This window comes from Sarcophilus harrisii, chromosome 3, assembly GCF_902635505.1.
Source record: "Sarcophilus harrisii chromosome 3, mSarHar1.11, whole genome shotgun sequence".
Taxonomy (NCBI): domain Eukaryota; kingdom Metazoa; phylum Chordata; class Mammalia; order Dasyuromorphia; family Dasyuridae; genus Sarcophilus; species Sarcophilus harrisii.
Window position 1 is genome coordinate 466,029,524 of NC_045428.1, and position 17,932 is coordinate 466,047,455.

The window sequence follows — 17,932 nt, forward strand, 5'->3', positions numbered from 1 at the left end:
TGGAACTTTAGCTAAGGAGGTACTAACTTCAACCAGAGGTAAATGTTCAATGGCTTCGCATTGATTTTGATAACCATCTGCTGCACTATATGTAAAGTCCAGACTAGTTCTCTGGAGGACCTCAGAATTAACCCAAGTCCTTGGTCTTAGTGGAGGAGAGAAGGAGGCAGGAGGGCCACATGGCTGGTCAAAGATGGAATCTGGGATCTGGCATCTGTCTGTGGCCGAGAGCTGTGGCTGAGAGAATGTTCCCAGTTGTCCCAGCCCTTAAATACTTTACTATGATTACATCACTACAACACACTGAGCGTGCGCAACCATTACCCACCATAAGTACTTTGCTGATCTAGATTTAAGTACATTTTTTCAGAGTTCCGGCCCTCTACAACTATGGAAATGTTTAGCCTATCTCTTTAAGACCATGTCTTTAACACTAATCAATGTGGCTCCATCAGCATTGAGTAGTTGAGATGTACCATACATCTTTGGCCTGTAAATAGCTTTCAACACATCATAAAAGTATCTTAGATTGTTACTATCAGCATGAAACTAAATTTTATCTGCCTTCTTACTGAGCCAAGAAACCTGAGTCTCTCTGAGTTTTACTAGAACTTAATTTTTTTATGGAATTAAATGCTGCCTTTCTTGAAATGGATAAACTTGCCTGTTGATACATCATATGGCATTCTCATTGTTCACTTAGCAGACTCTAAATTTCCCCATCGTTTTCATCAAACTAGTCTTGATGTTTGTAAATGTTCTGACTTGAATGAGCAAATGAAGTTCTGTTTACCAAATCTTTGAAAGTTCCCTACTCCTTTTCTTTTCCACTGTTGTCAACTGTGCATTGGTTCAACTTTCCCCTCCCAAGTTGGCAGCAAATGGTTGCACTAAGTGCTCTAATCTGTTGACATTTATTCTTCTGATAGTCATTTTCCCTTGTGGTCTCTGCTTTTAATTATAATATTTAAGTTGAGGAGCTAAGTCTGTGATCAGTCCATTACTCTGCACTATACATTGCCTTCATCATTCTCACATCCTGTCTGTCGTCGTCTTACTTATTTTATAATCTATTGTAAAATTTTCATACTTTTTTGATGTTTCTACCTCAGGGTGGAATTCCTATCTATCAAGGTATTTAGACCAGGGTTGGATAAGTAGATAATTTTTAGGACACCTTTTCTAGCCCTTTCCATACACCTGGAGGTTTGAACCTTAAAAGGCTGCTCAAATAATCAGTGGGCTGCCAAATCCCATTGCTGCTTCCAGTGAGAAGATGACCCTATACCCCGGGCTGCTGTGTGCAGGGTTGTGACTACAGCTCCCAGGGTATCTGCACCTGCTACTTCATCACTTATCTGCTGCCATAGGATTTTGAGGGTAGGCAGAAATGTTAAAATGGGACGTAGGAGATCTTTTGAATCACGTATAAATTGAATTAAAGTGCGGCAGAGTTACAGGAAGTCATCAGCATCTCTCTTCCAGACAGAATCAAGACAAGTAGTGATGATCTGAGTTGCAGTGGATGCCCTTGGTTACTTCAATGACTGACCGAACTCTAAGCACTGCAGGGTATCCACTTCAACTGTCTTCATGGCCATTGAAACAAATTGTTCTCATTCACCCAATTCATCAAGGGAAATCTTCACATGCTTGGTATAGACATTCCCTTAACTCACTGATAGAATCCCTTGGCTACTCTCAATCTGGTTTTAGCCCATCTGCCAAAATGGTTTTCTGGGGACTGTACATATTCTTGGAGTCATAGGTGAGAGTTAGGTAGAACAGGTAGACATCAAATGTGGAAAGTAGCCCCTCAAAAAGGTTGGCAGTCCTCACACTTAGATGTACTAGTCTTTCCTGAACATAACCTACATTCCACAAAAGAGTTAGACACAACTGAACAATATAAATGCTCCAGGAAACTTTGCTGATTACTTTTACAAATCTTATTTGATCCTTACAATTCAGAAGATAATTGCCATTATTATTATTATTTCTGTTTTAAGAAAATTAAGACAAAGAAAAGTCAGATACCTTTCCCCCAGTATCACATATAGTGTCTGAAGTAGGATCTAAAGTCAGTTTTCTTGACATGATCTACTTTTTGTCAAAGTACAACTTTTTCTGGAAGCTCTCTTACCCTTTGATTCCCTGTAATACCACATTATACACTACATTCCTTTTCTGTTATCTTTATTGGCATTTCTCACTGTGAGATTTCTTCATACCTTAATCATTAATTTTCTTCTTCTCTTTCTGTATATGTTTTACCCTTAAAGAATTAACAAATTTTCTCACCAACAATGGTTAACCACATAGATGAATGACTGTCACTATTCAGCTTTGCATCTCCTTTGATATCTGTTTTATCTTCAGTTATTCATGGATATTTCCATTAAATCATCCTACTGTCACTTCAGATGAATATGTATAACACCAAATTTTGGGATGGATATTGGATAAATTATCTACTCAATAGGTATTCATTAATTACCACTTACTGTGTGGAGAACACTGTTGTAGGTACTGAGTGGATAAAATTGGCCATTATCTTCATAAAACTTATATTTTAGTAGACTTATGATCCAAATGACTGTAAAAGTCAGCCAACAAGCATTTCTTAAGTGCCACCTATGTAACCAGGCATTGTGGGGATAAAAATAAACATTCAGTCCCTGCTTTCAAAGAATTCACATTTTAATGGGGAAGCCCACATGTAAAACATTGTACATATATATCATCCCAGAGAGGAGGCTCCAAGTGATGGGTGGAGGGTCTGAAGGAGAAGATTTGGAAAGACATCCTACAGAAAGTGAGATTTGAGATGAGTTTTGAATAAAGCCAAAGGGTAAAGGGGAAGAAAGAGAGAACCTCTTTTCAGGGTTCAGGGGACAGTTAGTGAAAAGACACAGAATGAGAATGCAATGTTGTATGTGAATATAATGTAATATTGTTTTGTTGTAATTTCTTTTTTTCTTTTTTATTGTTACAGTTTTTTATTTTCAAAACATGCATAAATAATTTTTAATATTCATACTTGCAAGACCTTGTGTTCCAAATTTTGTTCTCCCTCCCACTCACTTCCTTAGATGGCAAGTAATCCAATATATGTTAAATATGTGCAATTCTAATATACATATTTCTGAAATTATCATGCTGTACAAGAAAAATCAGATCAAAAAGGAAAAAATTAAAAAGAAAAAACCCCACAAACAATAAAAAAGTGAAAATAACTGTGTAGTGATCCACACTTAGTCCCCATAGTCTTCTCTCTAGGTACAGAAGTCTAGCTTCATCATAAGACCATTGGAACCAGTCTGAATCATCTCATTGTTGAAAAGAGCTATGTCCATCAGAATTGATCATCATTATAATCTTGATGTTGCTGTGTGCAGTGTTCTGTTGGTTCTACTCACTTCACTTAGCATCAGTTCATGTCAGTCTCTCCAGGTCTCTCTGAAATTATTTTGCTGCTCATTTCTTAAAGAACAATAATATTCTATAACATTTATATACCATAATTACTCATCCATTTTCCAACTGATGGATATCCACTCAGTTTCCAGTTTCTTGCCACTACAAAAAGGACTGCCATAAACATTTTTTCACATGTGGGTCCCTTGCCTTCCTTTATGATCTTTTTGGGATACAAGCTAGTAGAGACTTGTGAATCAAAGAGATGTGCAGTTTGATAATCCTTTGGCCACAGTTCCATTTTGCTTTCCAGAATGGTTGAATCAGTTCACAACTCCCTCAGCAATGCATCAGTGTCCCCGTTTTCCCACATCCCCTCCAACATTCATCATTATTTTTTATGTCATCTTAGCCAATATGAGTGGTGTGTAGGGGTACCTCAGAATTGTTTTAATTTGCATTTCTCTGATCAATAGTGATTAAAAAAATCTTTTCATATGACTAGAAATTGTTTCAGTTTCTTCACCTGAAAACTATCTGTTCATATCCTTTGACCATTTATCATTTGGGGAATAAATGGCTTGACTTCTTATAAATTTGAGTCAATTTTCTATATATTTTATAAATGAGATCTTTGCCAGAACCCTTAAATGTAAAAATTTTTCCCACTTTCTTGCTTCCCTTCTGATCTTGTGTGCATTGGCTTTGATTGTACAAAAGCTTTTTAATTTATCATAATCAAAATTACGCATTTTGTATTAAATAATGTACTCCAGTTCTTGTTTGGCAACAAATTACTTCCTTCTCCATAGATCTGAAAGTAAACTTTGCTCTTCTTAATTTGCTTATAATATATGATGGAATGTTGTATGTAGAAAGACAGGGACCAGAAAGGTAGGAAGGGATTAGGTTCTAGAGAACTTTATAAACCAAACAGGATTTTATATTTGATCCTAGAAGATATTTGTTCATAGTTCCTAAAGAGGATCAAAGATATCTCAGAGTGATATCTTGATTTGCACATGAAGTGGATTTAAGGGAGGGAGAGTGGCACATGAAGCCTTTAGAGTTTATTGAGAAGAGTAGTTGGGGGTAGGGTGGTGATTTTTTGAAAAATACATAGTTAGGTGGTTTAAGATCACGTTGGCAGTCAAATGAAGGACAGACTAGAGTGACAATAAACTATAGAGGCAGGGAGAACAAGTAGCAGGCTATTAAAATAGTCCTGACTTGAAGTAATGAGAGCCTGTACCATTGTGGTGATTGTATGACTGGAGAGAAGGGGACATAATAGGAGACGGATTGTGGTGATAGAAATATCAACTTGGCAACAGATTGGATATGGGGTGGTGGGGTTAGAGAACTGAGGAAACAAAGATGACACAGCTTTAGCCAGCCTAGGTTAACTGGGAGAATGGTGAAGCCCTTGACATTACTGGCTCATCTTCTGGCTTATTCCATCTCCACAAGTTGGTTGCCTGGATCCCTCAGCATGATAATATGACTGAATTTAATTCTCTGTGTTTAGTATACTTCCATCCCAGAGGAGCTGCTAAATTGCACAGTGAATAAAGCACTGGGCATGGAATCAGGAAGACTCATGTTCAAGAATTCAAATCTAGCCTCAGTCACTTAGTAGTTGTGTGAACCCTGGGCAAATCACTTCACTCTGTTTGCTTCAGTTTCCTTATCTGTAAAATGAGCTGGAGAAGGAATAGCAAACCATTGCAGTATCTTTGCCAAGAAAACTCCAAATGAGATTATGAAGAGTTAGACACAACTTGAACATTACCAACACACTAATTATTCTCCCCACCCTGACTGTCATTATTTAAATTTCACTTTTCATCCTTTACTACTTATTCCTGTAATCCAAGCTCCCCCTTCCTTCCTCTGTGAGTTGAGTGCCTCAGAGTATTTCTTTCTTCCCCAACTCTGGCCTTGTATCATATTTTCCTTATATGATCTATTCATCTGCTCCACCTCAGCTGCATACAGAGATGGTCATTTTGCTACTACTTAAATAATCTGTCATCTTTTCATTTTTTCTTCTGTTTTATTACTTCTGGCCCTGTTTTCTATCCTAACCATGATTGCCAATTCCTCCACCCCTCCATGTTTTCCCAAGTTACCATTTCATCAATTGCCTACATTCTCCTTTCTTCCCCATGTTGACTCTTTGGTGAATCATTTCAATTCTACATTATCCTCTACTCTTAAATCCTTTGTTCCCTTGTGATATCACTGATCTTTCCCTGACAGGCCCACCCTTTGGTCTCACCAACTGCTGTTTTTGCTCTTATTCATGTGCTGTTGAATGAAGAGAAAAATCACAAAATTTTACTCTACCCATACATGCATCTACTATCGATTTATTCTGTAATCTTATATGGATCCTCATTTCAGCAAGGCAATCATTTTAGACCGATCTAATTTTAAACTGTCCAACTTTCCAGATCTTTTCATCGCTCCTCAAACCTTCCATGACTACTACTTTCAGTTTCTTAGTTGAGAGTCTTACCTAACATTTTACTGAAAATATTGAGTCTATTCACCATGAGTTCTCCCTTTTCCCTTCCTGTCACATCACTTAGATGCCTTCCATTGCTCTCTATTCTTATATTTGTCTCATATGAAGCCATTCTTGTCATGGCAAACTCTTTTATATGCATATGTGACCAAATTCCATCCCATATTTTCTTTAATCTCTTCCCATTTGCTAGTTGTTTCCCTGATAACCTACCTACAAATACCTCCTTGGCTCCCCCACCAATTAAAAAAATCCTTCAAACTGAAAAAAACCCAGATGTCACAGTGATTGTTTTGATATCATCCTCACTAATTTATCAGTTTAGCTTTGTTTTAGATATATAGGTATATAGATATATCTCTGTGTGTATAATACTATGTCTCTTAAATGTTTTCTAATTGGAATTTTGTTTTTTTGTTAGTCTATTCTCCCCCTCCTCTTTAAATGTGGCTTCTTTTTCTTGATATTTAGAGAGATTTTTTCTTTACCTTTGTCATTCTGTAGTTTTATAATTATGTGCCAGAGTAAGTCAAAGTTAACATTTATTTTTGCTTGTACTTCTACTTAAAGTAGTCACTGTTTTAGTCTGCAGTGGAAATTTTTCTCTAAATAGGTCCTGAAATACAATGTCTAATATCTTTTGTGGGAGGACAGAATCCTTTTGGATACCCCTTAATCTGATATTTAAACTTCTTGTTTGTCTTCTATATATGTTTGTTCTACAAATCCTTATTTGTTTTACCAGTCCTATTGAAAGGCATTTAATAGCAAAACTATTACTTGTTGTAGATGATATGATGGTATATTTAGAGAATCCTAGAGAAGTAACTAAATATTACTTGAAATAATTAACAACTTTAGCAAAGTTGTAGGATATAAAATAAAGACACATAAATCATCAACATTTCTATATATTACCCACAAAGCTCAGCAGCAAGAATTGGAAAGAGAAATTTCATTTAAAATAACTACATATACTATAAAATATTTGGAGTGTCTACCTGGCGAGAGAAATCTAGGAATTAAATGAACACAAAGATACTTTTCACCCAAATAAAGTAAGATCTAAGCAATTTGAAAAAAGAGACACTAATACATGGTTGGTGGAGTTGTGAACTGATTCAGCCATTCTGGAGAGCAATTTGGAACTATGGCCAAAGGACTAATAAAAATGCATACCTTTTGATTCAACAGTATTCCTAGTAGGTCTATATCCCAAAGAAATCATAAAAGAAGGGAAGAGATTTATGTGTACAAAAATGTTTGTAGCAGCTCTCTTTGTGGTGGCAAGAAATTGGAAATTGAGTGGATCAATGACTGAATAAGTTATACAATATGTATATAATGGAATACTATTGTTCCATAAGAATTGATGAGCAGGCTGATTTCAGAAAAGAAACAAAAACAAAAACTGGAAAGAGTGATATTGAATGAAGTGAGCAGAACCAGAACATTATACATAGTAATAACAAGATTGTGATTATATGAAGTTTAACTATGATAGTTTATCCAAGACAATTCCAATAAACTTGAGTTGGAAAATGCTGTCCGTATACAGAGACTAGAACTATAAAGACTGAATGTGAATCAGAGCACAGTATTTTTGATGCGTTTTGGTTGTTTGTTTTTTCTTTCTAGTGGTTTTTTTCCCTTTTGATCTGATTTTTTCTTATACAACATGACAAATATGAAAATATCTTTAAAATGATTGTACATACATAAACTATATCATATTGTTTGCTGTCTTGGGGAGGGAAGAAGATAAGGGAGGGAGAGAGGAAGAAAAAAATGTGGAACACAGAATCTTCCACAAATGAATGTTGAAAATTTACATATAATTGGAAAAATAAAATATTAAATTGAAAAAAAAAAAGAAAAGCATTTGAACTGCCTATACAGTTATCTGTATAACTTTTGTATACATATGGAATCTCAAAATTATCTATGATTCTAGTTTTTCTAAGAGTATATTCAGTATCTTAAGGGTAAACACCAGTTTTATTGTTTTTCTGTAGTAGCCACAGTGCCTAAAACTAAACTGAGCACATACTCAGTAAGTATTCAATAAATTGACTGTTGAGTCTTGAAGTAATATGAGATTACATTTATTATTATAGTAGAAGCCTAAACTTTGGGCTTATACAGAACAGGTTTGATCCTGGGGCTTACTCTCAAAATAGCACTTTCTCTTTGTCTGGCATTCCCCACTCTGGAATTAACCCTGGGAAATATTTTTCTTTACCATTTGTATCTTCCAGTTCCCACAGTTATTTAGGTACACAGAAATGGCATAGGCCTGATTTAAACAAAGGAATACAGAGATAGTAGATGCCATTTAGAGAATATGGGTTTTTGCAATCTTCATTTCATGTGATTTTAACTGAAATCAATCCGTTGGGAAGCATTTATTAAGTACTTTATATATTATAGACATTCGTTAAGGTCTGGAACTAAAATGTCAAAAGTGAAACATTTTTTGCCCTCAAGGAACTTACAATTTAATAGGAGTCAACATATACTTAAAATTTAATAGTAGTCAACATACACACATATACTCATTTACATACATATATAAATATATAAACATGGTTTATGAAATAATTATTATTCAACCCCCAACTTAATTTTCCACTTTAAAAAAAACCCAAAAACATATCACTCTAAAAATCTGTGATCCAATCCCACTGGCCTAACAATACTGTGCTCTGTACAGTATTGTCTCCCTGCCTTTAACCTTCATTCTTCCTTCCTCACCTCTGCTCCTTGAAATCTCTGGTTTCCTTCAAGACTCAGCTCCACCGTTACCTATTATCAGTAGTTCTGGAATCTATGAACTTCAAGATGTGTGTACATATGTGTGTATATGTATGTGTGAGAGAGAGGTGGGTACCTCAGAATTGTTTTAATTTGCATTTCTCTAATCAATAGTGATTTAGAACATTTTTTCATATGACTACAGATGACTTTAATTTCTTCATACACATACACACACACATACACATACACATATACACACATACATACAGAGACAAACAGACAGACAGACAATACAGGGTAACTGGGTGACACAGTAGATAAGAATTCCAGGCTTGAAGCCAGAAAGAATCTTCTTAGTTTAAATCTGGTAATAGATACTTACTAGTTCTGTGGCCAAATCCTGGCCCTTCCCTAATCTAAGGTTTCACTTCTTTTTTGTTCTTCCTTGAATTATCTTTATCTGGGTGTGTATACACATGCATATAAAATATACATAGAATATAGAAAGAATGTAAGCAGCCTTAGAGCAGGGGCTATTTAATTTTTGTTTTGTATCTTTTAACCTCTAGCAAAGTACCTAGCACATAGTAAATAGTTAATTTTATTTACTCATTTTTAAATGTCTTTGAAATAGTCCCTTATAGACCTGTATGTGCCAAAATGTTTGTGGCAGCCCTGTTTGTAGTGGCTAGAAACTGGAAATAATGAATGGATGCCCATCAATTGGAGAATGGTTGGGTAAATTGTGGTATATGAATGTTATGGAATATTATTGTTCTGTAAGAAATGACCAGCAGGATGAATACAGAAAGGCTTGGAGAGACCTACATGAACTGATGCTAAGTGAAATGAGCAGAACCAGGAGATCATTATATACTTCAACAACGATACTGTATGAAGATGTATTCTTATGGAAGTGGATTTCTTTGACAAAGAGACCTAATTCAGTTTCAACTGATCAATGATGGACAGAAGCAGCTACACCCAAAGAAAGAACACTGGGAAATGAATGTAAACCGCATTTTTGTTTTTCTTCCCAGGTTATTTTTACCTTCTGAATCCAATTCTCCCTGTGAACAAGAGAACTGTTTGGTTCTGCACACATTTATTTTATCTAGGATATACTGCGATATATTCAACATACATAGGACTGCTTGCCATCTAGGGGAGGGGAGTGGAGGGAGAAAGGGGAAAAATCAGAACAGAAATGAGTGCAAGGGATAATGTTGTAAAAAATTATCCTGGCATGGGTTCTGTCAATAAAAAGTTATTATAATAAAAAAATTAAATTAAAAAAATAGTCCCTTATAGTCCCTTTCATAAGTTTGTATTATTCATTCCTTGTCTTAGAAATGTAATTTGTTTTTTAGTAATAATATATTTAGAAAAAATGTGTTTCCTATCACTAGATATAATTATTTGTTTTCAATAATAGAACTGTACTGATTTTGAGGTTTCAAAAGTATTTTGGAGTTCCTAACATCATCAGATGATATCTAACTATATATACAGAAATATTTTACTTTATATTATTGGTCCTGTTCACTAGTAGCTTTTATAAATAGTGTACCATTTGTGACTTGAACAAATGAGTGAAATTTATTTCCTAATTTTAGCCAAAAAAATTGGTTTTAAAGAAGAATATTTTTTTTCAAAAGCCACCAAATGCTTTGACCAATGACAGCATCCTTAGAATGAATATATACTTTACAGAGTGACTGTTAAAGGGCATTCTTCCTTTCAGTATATAATAGCTGATATTTTGTTCCTTTGTTTTTTAAACCAATCCTAATCTCATTACTTTATGATCAATTCTTAAACATGTGTAAACATAGCATGAGTTGGGTTTTCCAAGTGATATTTCCAATTAAAAAGGCATTTAAATGTGTAAGTCTTTCTTTTTCCCCTTGCTAAAGTAATTTTTCTATGTGAAGCCTTTTACTTACATTTTGTTCTAGGACTCTTTACTATCTTCATTTCTCTCTCCCACAGAACTTTGTCAAATGCTTTCTTTAAAAAATTGGACTTCACCTGTCAAATTTCCCTTCTCTCTTAGTCATCATATTTTCAAAGAATTCCAGCAAATAAATTACATGTTTTTTATTTTCAAAACATGCATAGTTTTCAACATTCAGCCCTGCAAAACTTTGTGTTCTAGATTTTTTTCCTCTCTTCCCCCCACCCTCTCCTTTACAGAGCAAGTAATCCAATATGTTAAATATATGCAATTCTTCTATATATATTTCCACAATTGTCATGCCACACTAGAAACATCAGATCCCAAAGGAAAAAAAATGAGAAAGAAAACAAAATTCAACAACAAAAAAAAAAAAGGTGAAAATAATATGTTGTGATCCACACTCAGTCCCCACAGTCCTCTCTCTGGATGCAGATGGCTCTCTTCATCTCAAGATCATAATGTTAAAGGCCGATTTTCCCCTGCTCAGTTTCAAAAATGGGTAGTTAAAAATTTGTGCTCTTCTCTGTTCTCTCATAACCCTCAAAATGTTTATGACCAATGTAGCATTCTTCACATTATAAATTTTAATAGAACTGTGATAATTAAAACATTTATAAAAGCTTTGAAAAAGAGAAAGACTCTGTTCACCAAAAATGTTTATAGAAGTACTTTTATAGTAGTAACGAAGTAGATGCAAAGTGTCCACCAATATGATTCTATATGTTTATGAAAAGTGGTGCCACTGATGAATTCAAATCACTTGGCCCAGATAAATTAACATTCCCAGGTACTGAAATCATAAGTGTAATTGCTGAGCGACTATCAGTAATCATTGAAAAATCATGGAAACTGAGAATGGTATCATAAACTAGAAGAAGGGCAAATATTCCAGATTTCTAAAAAAACTAGGGAGGAGAGGAACCAATAGGATCAGCAAACTGTAGGCTAGTGAACTTGACTTTTGATTGCAAAATGAATTATTGAAGAGATAATTAATGAACATTTACAAAAGGAGGAAGCCACTGCAAAAAAGATGGATGTCTTGATGTAGTTCCAAAAGATTCATAATGAAAAAAATGCTACCCACTTTCAGAGAGAGAGAGAACTGATAAATGCTGAGTGCAAATTGAAATATAATTTTATTTTCTTTATTTTTCTTGGTTTTTTTTTTTAAATATGGCCAATATCAGACACTTAACATGTCCTAGCTGTGTGACTCTGGGCAAGTCATTTAACCCCCATTGCCTCAGCAAAAAAAGAAAAAGAAAATATGGCTAATATAGAAATATTTTTGCATGATTTCACATGGATAATTGATATATTACTTGCCTTTTCAATGGAGAGTGGTAGAGGGTGGTAGGTAGGGAAAGTATTTGGAACAAAATGTTGTTAAAATAGTTTTTTTTTTTTTTTTTAAGAATACTTACATGATAATATTTCCTTTTTCTTAAAGTTATCATACTAATAGATCAGGGAAATGTTATAGGTAAGTGATATCAAACTCTTAACAGAAACAGAGGGAACTATTCCTAACAATAGGGATCCCTGTGTTTCTCAGTCTTCAACTTTTTTTGATGACTTCACAGCATTTAGCACCATTGACCACCCTTTCCTACTGAATACTGTCTCCTCTGTGGGTTTTCATAATACTATTCTCTTCTGTCTATTTTCCCTCCTACATGTGTGATTGCTTTTTCTTGGGTTTCCTTTGCCTCTTTTCCCTCTTTTACAAAAAACAATTATTGATTTTTTTGCATTACAAAAATGTACAAATTAACTTCCATTCCACAAAATGTCTCTCAACAAATTAAGAGTTATAGTGGGTAAAATATTGGGCCTGGAGTTAGAAAAATTCATCTCTCTGAGTTCAAATGTGACTTTAGACACTTGCTAGGTAGTTGTCATTTAACCTTCTTTATCTCAGTTTCCTTATCTGAAAAAATAAGCTACAAAAATGAGTTGGAGAAGGAAATGGCAAACTACAGTATTTTTGCAAGGGAGAGTCAGATATAACTGAAAATGATTCAGCAACAACAAAGTAACACAAGTAAAAATAATAATAAAATGATCTCATCTGAAAATGAATGCAGTATTATTCATCTGTAATATCTTCCCATCTTTCTTATTTTTATATGAACATAAATATATTTTCTCTCCTTCCCATCCCCAAACTCCCTGAAAAAAAATTCCTTATAACAATAAGTCAAGCAAATTCTCTCAAATGGCTATTTGTGTATGTATGTACACACACACACACTCTCACACACACACACTCAACTCACACACACATATATATATACTTGATGTTGCAAAAGGTGTGTATGTGTATATATATATATATATATATATATATATATATATTCGATGTTGCAAAAGAAAAGTGAATTTAAGAAGTGATTGTATATATGCAAATTATATACACATACACACATATATGCAATTATGTAGCAACATCAAGTATTCAAATTATTTTATTAATAACCTCTTTAATTTTTGCAATGGCAACTGTACACATTTGTTTGGCAACTGTACACATTTGTACCCATGTGCAGTAGGAAAAAAAAGAGGCATGATGGGCACAGGTGTGTGGAACCGCTGACAAATTAGTTAAATATAATGGTTCTAGGATGGTTTTTAGGGCAGTGAAAATGATGACAATGAACAAGCTCCCAAGCTTGTATTACTCATAGTTTCCAAGCTTAAAAAGTGGCTTGGCATAATTGACTGGTTGGAGACATTGGGGCTGTTGATCGATCACTATCTTCAATCATAGCCTCAAGGTTATGAGCTCTCCTCTGCCTGTAATGTTTCCATATTCCAAGACCTTTAAGGATCTCAAATGGTGCATGTAGCAGACAATGATGATGGATTATTTCAAGCTGATAAATTATTCAAGTTCACTATCTCCAAAACTATCCACCATCTGTGAAGGACAGAGTGGGAAGTGATTTTGAGGACTTCACCAGATCTCTGCATCTTCCAACAGCAGGTGCCAATGTTTCAGAGAGTTACCAATGTAGAAAGATTTAAAGCAGTATTGTATACAGCACAATGTCCTCTCACTGCCTTCTGACACAGTGGAAGATAAGATCCAGGTTTAAAAATGTTTTATTTGCTGTACAGTATTTATGATACTACAAATTTCATGTTAAGAAAAGTGAATATTGACTGAAACAAATTTTTTTTCATTGAGATGTTATCACAAAAGGTCACAGAATTTTAAGGAATTTTGCTAGTAAGAAAAATGTTTTACATGTTACCAGTTTTATTTTGTGTAATGCATTTTGTGAGTTTCTTCATGATTACCATGTTATGAAAAGTACATATTATCAGAATCTATGATTTTAAATAATTATATGCAAAAAAGTATATTCAGCAAATTCTAGCAAAAAGTTACAGGTTTTGGTGGTCATGGAAACCTAATTCTTATAGATTCAATGCGTCAGCATTTACATATTTAACTTTTGTGTCATTTTTAGGGAATTTTACCTCTGTTAAAGTTGATGATTAACTGTATGTGTGTCTATATATAGATACACATATACAAATATATGTATATATACATACACTCTCTCTCTCTGTATATTTACATATATATATATATATATATATATGTCTCATTCTGCATCCTAAATCTATCACCTCTTTGTCATGTTTTTATTGTTTTATTGTTGGTTATCTAAAATCATGAATGGTCACTGTATGATCAATAGATCATTGTTCTTATAATTTTCAAAGTTGTTTGCTTTTAGAGTGATGTGTTATATAAATTATTTTGGTTCTGGTCATTACTTTTTCATAAGTCAATAAAAGTCTTCAAAATTGTTCAATTTTTAATAAGTATAGTAAACTAAGGGCAGAACAATTTATATTGTAACATAAGTATTACAGAAAGGTATCTATTTTTTTCCATAAAGTGTTTCTCCTGGTTACGTCACCATGGTTCATTTATCATATATCTTAGTTTCTCCCCTGAACTCCACATCATCAATTTCCTTTGGAATATTTCAGACTGAATGAATTCTCTTTTCCCATAAATTTATCCCTATTCTAAACTTTCTATTCTGGTGAGAATACCAACAAAATTCTAAGCTATTATATACTTCTTAACCCAGTTATCATCTTTGATTCTTCACTCTCACTCAGTGAATTTCAATCCAGGGTTATCTCCAGTAATCTTGATCTCTCTCTTGCCACTGGGACCCAGATGGTTCTGAAGGGGAAAGTGAGGCAGGTAACCTTTCACAGCTCTCGCTCACTGAAATCCGACTTCCTTGTGTATCATGGAATCACTCCCTAATACCATGGTCCTCTTAAAGAACGAAAGACCAACAAACAACAGTTACCAAATCTTGTTGCTTCCACAACATCTCTCTTATATATCTGCTCTCTCCATTCACACAGGCCTTTATCACCTCTTGTTGGACTATTAATAGGTTTTTTAACTGGTTTGCCTATTTAAATCTTTACCCATTTGAATCCATCTTCCACACAGCCACCAAAGTGATTTTTCCAAAATGCAAGTCTGATCATGTCAATTTCCTCTTTAATAAACTCCAGTGAATACTCCCTTTTGCCTCTAGGAACAAATATAAACTGATTTGCTTTGCACTGAAAGCCCTTCACAAATATCAGCTAGAGTAGTATATGGGATAGAGGATTATACTTGAAGTTAGGATTAATGAAATTTGAATCCTTATTTAGATACTTATTAGCTGAGAGATTATAGGCAAGGCATTTAACCTCTCTCAGTCTCAATTTCTTTATCCATAAAAGGTGATGATAATAGGGCATATGAGAAAGATACATTAATGCATAGCATCTATACCTACTCTATATAATGGTTCTTAGTGAATAAATCAGAGGATCTCAATGCTAATAAAAGCAACATTTTTAATAAGCAAATAATCTATTATGCCACTTTTCCTGAAAGATGGGATTGACAAAACAAAGCACACATTTAGAAAGCCAACTATGTTGACAAAAATGATCAGCAAACCAGGATGCAGAAGAATAATTTCATGATCTTTCAAATATTTTAAAAGTCTATTCTATGAAAGGTTATACAATGCTGATGAAACTATTTTGTCAATGTTTGCTAAAGTCTACCTTAGTTAGGTTCTGATGGATTAACCTATATTTAAAGAGAGTAATTCAAGTTTAATATTGCTTCAAGCTTCCATAAATCAAAATCTTTAAGTAACAAAAATGAATTTCCTGTAAGTAAAGGTTTAGCAAACTCTTGAATGAATGGACAAATTTATTTCTGATTAACTTCATCATATTTTTGTATTTGCCTTAAAAAATATTTCAGACCCCTAGGTTCACCTTAAGCTATAGCAAGGTTGTTAGGTTCCTTTTTCGTGGAATTCTTTTAGTGATAGATAATTATAGAGTAGGATTTGAATTTGGTGTTTTTTTTACCTTCTTCTTGATTTAATATATGTACCAGAGTGTTATTCAGAATATGAAATGTTATGCTTGAGATAATTAGTATACTTAGCTTTTAATCTTGTTAAAATATTTAAGATGCAATTTTTAATGTTGATTTACTTAGATTCTAAAGTCAAACATAATGAGAAATGAGAGAAAACTGTGCAATATATTTTGGAAAAGTTTCCTTTGATTAAAGATGAGGAATGTGTAAATTTTCGGAATAGGTTACCAAATTAGCACCAATTCTCCAAGTGAATCTTTCTCACAGATAGAATGTTGATAGTAAATTATTGTCCACAAATAATATGAAATAGAATGAGTTAAAGCTGTGAGGAAGTAAATATCATTACCTTAAGTAGACAGTGCAGAAATAATAGATATTTTGAATACTGACAGAAATAATAGATATTTTGAATGCTGATGATACTAATAATTACCAAAAAGACTTTCTGAAGGGCAGAAAGAAAAACACTTTCAAGAAGAACATTTCATTCTGTGATTCAGTAATTAAAATTTTCATCAGGTATTTGGATATCTGGAGGGTCCGATAGGATTAATTATTGAATCAAAAAAATGACATTTTGAAGTTTTGAAGCTGAGGTTCCAGGTGTACATGAGTACATTTTAGGAGGACCATGAACTTGAATGGGGAAAAATTACATTTTTATTTTTATCAACCTTTAGCTGTGAAAGATAGCATTTTCCTCATTGATTTAAAAGCATTATTTCAGAGAAGGAATATGTCTTCGAGTGTTACCAGACTATCTAAGGGTAATTCACGGCACAAAAAAAATGTTTTAAGAACTCCTGATACAGAATGTCTCCCAAGTCAAGGAACTTGTTTGCCTTATTTTTTTTAAAAAAAAAGTTTATTTCATCACGTCCTTGTTGGGACTAGCAAGTCTTGCTAGAGAGAGAGCTATGACTGTCCATATTGGAAAGTTTGTACTTTGTAAACATTAAAACATTGTGTAAATGTAACTCTTGTTAAATGTTTACTGTCTCAGCTTACTGAATAAGAGAGTACTTCCAATCTATTCATAGGCATAATTCTCCCTGGCTGATAAAAATAGTGATGTATTATCTAAGATTATTCCTCTGTTTTGCTGTTACTACTGCTGTCTCTGGTATAACAAAAGCTCATATAGAGGTCAGAAATCTCACTGAGTCAGTCATCCATTTAATGCCTTTTTTACTTAAAGATACCAAAGAAAGGTAATATTCACAGTGTTCTAGAATGGATAAAATACTCTAATTTTTCTTGAGTTATCTCTAATAACTGGGATAACTGGATAGGGCTGTTCATCTGAGCCAAGGCAGCTACCTTCATATCTACAGTAGAGGCAGTAGGAAAGGAAGAAACAGTTCTGGAAGACAGACATATAAATGTGTTATTATTGATGTTATTTTTATAATCATTAATGTGATTGTTGTTTATACAGATTGAAGAAGAGCCCCTTAGTCCTGTTCAGTGATGACTAAAATAAAGGGAAGAGGTTTGTTAGTAGACTTATACACTGCAGACTTGAAGTCTACATTACAATTCTGAATACATAACATAGAAGGCAAGAGTTAAAAGATAACAGAACAGTCTCTTCTTAGCCTCAGTTCCCTTTCCCCAAACAAATGTACATATTTAGGATTAGAGGGCTTGAGAATAGAACCTTTTAATTATTTTTTTTTCTCTTAAGATTGGAATACAGTGTCCAGATGAGAATATATACATACTCTTTCCTCAGATTGAGTTACTCCAGAAGTTCTTTTGTAGATTCTTGATGTTTTGTTTTTTAATATCCTGTTTTATCTATGTCACAGTGAAGTTGACTGGTACT

At 33.8% G+C, this 17,932-nt stretch overlaps 1 protein-coding gene across 12 annotated transcripts in view; it reads left to right on the plus strand.

Annotated features, from left to right (window-relative positions):
• DEUP1 (deuterosome assembly protein 1) overlaps positions 1 to 17,932 on the plus strand; it is a 140,805-nt gene that overhangs the window by 15,660 nt on the left and 107,213 nt on the right. The gene's annotated exons all lie outside the window — the stretch shown is intronic.